The sequence below is a fragment of the Otolemur garnettii genome, unplaced genomic scaffold, assembly GCF_000181295.1.
Source record: "Otolemur garnettii isolate 467f Iridium unplaced genomic scaffold, OtoGar3 scaffold00159, whole genome shotgun sequence".
NCBI lineage: Eukaryota > Metazoa > Chordata > Mammalia > Primates > Galagidae > Otolemur > Otolemur garnettii.
The window spans coordinates 1,200,257-1,201,765 of record NW_003852554.1 but is presented as its reverse complement, the minus strand read 5'-3'; the positions used below and the strand labels follow the sequence as shown (position 1 = coordinate 1,201,765).

General features: G+C 41.9%; 1 protein-coding gene across 1 annotated transcript in view; it reads left to right on the top strand.

Annotated features, from left to right (window-relative positions):
* LOC111728459 (oxysterol-binding protein-related protein 9-like) overlaps positions 1 to 1,509 on the top strand; it is a 147,823-nt gene that overhangs the window by 65,630 nt on the left and 80,684 nt on the right. The window lies entirely within an intron of this gene.

Below are 1,509 nucleotides of genomic sequence, written 5' to 3'. Positions count from 1 at the left end.
TTTTTTTTTTTTAAAGACAGATTCTTACTCTGTGCCCTGGGATTGAATGCTGTGGTATCATAGTTCATAGCAATCTCAAACTCTTGGGCTCTAGTGATCCTCTTCCCTCAGTCTCCCAAGTAAATGAGACTATAGGTGCCTGCCACAATGCCTGGCTAGTTTTTAGAGAAAGGGTCTCACTCTTGTTCAGGCTGGTCTTGAACTCCTGAGCTCAGGCAATCCAGCTGCCTAGCCCTCCCAGCGTGCTAGGATTACAAGTCTGAGCCACTGCGCCTTGCCCTACATATATATTTTTTAGAGACAGGATCTTGCTATGTTGCTCAGGCTGGTTTTGAACTCCTGGGCTCAAATTATCCTTCTGCCTTGGCCTCCCAAAGTGCTGGTGTCACAGGTGTGAGCCACCATGCTTGGGTCATCTACCTGTTAGTGGTTGGACCTGGGATAAACTTTTTAACCTCTCTGAATTCAGTTTCTTAATCTCTAAAGAAAAACAATAACTTGTTCTGCCTGAATCTCCGTATATTTAAATGCTATATGAATGTGAGATAAACTTCTAATGTCATTTGAGAAGTGATGGAGAGTATGTGGTTGTGCAATTTATAACGGGAGTAGCTGTGGTCTGTATTTTTAGCCCTGTTTACATTCCTTGTATGCTGTGTGAGCACTCTATGTCCCAGAGGAGTCATCATTCTTTCTTTATTATCTTTGGGACGGTTCACCAGCCTACTTTTCTCTTATTCTTAGAAAGGAAGATTGACCCCAAATAGCTAGAATTATGTTTTTTTCCAAGCCATTGGGGCAAAACTTTTTTTCTCTTTTTTGGCACCAGAACTCTGATTCATGTCTGAACTATGTCTGTGGGTGTAGAAACATGGGAAATAGGGAAAGTCAGGAAATTCATCCAGTTGTACAAGACGATGTAGGTTTTTTTATTTTCTACCTATAGCCTGGGTAGGGTGACCCTGGGGCAACAAACATTTTGGTGAATTCAAGTGCTGGCAGATCCTGAAGAGGTGACCATCTGAAACCTTGGAATTAAGAGAGGTCACTGAAAGAGATGTGTGTTTATCATGTTGGCACAGTGAGCTGTAAAAGCATAGTTAAAATAAAACTTTTGATTTTTTTGGTAGGCCAGCACAACAAATAACTTTTCTTAACAATGCATGAAGAACACCATTCCATATGTGGATTTTCAGATGGGATTTTGTGTTACCAGATGTAAAATAATTAAGCTCAGATAATGGGAGAGGAAAGATGTTCCAGGCAGTTGGAACATGTGCCAAAGAGGTGGTGGTAGGAGAGGACTTGGGGTGGCTGGTAAAACTCATGATGTTTAAGTGTAAAATTTGACAAGAGATGAGACTAGAAAGTAGAAATGGAACAAATCACTAAGGGCCTTGAAGGCTGGGCTATGGCAGAGGAGGACCATATCCCTTAAACTATAGCACTCTTGAAAGTAAAAGGGGGCTCGGTGCCTGTGGCTCAAGTAGCTAAGGCGCCTGCCACATA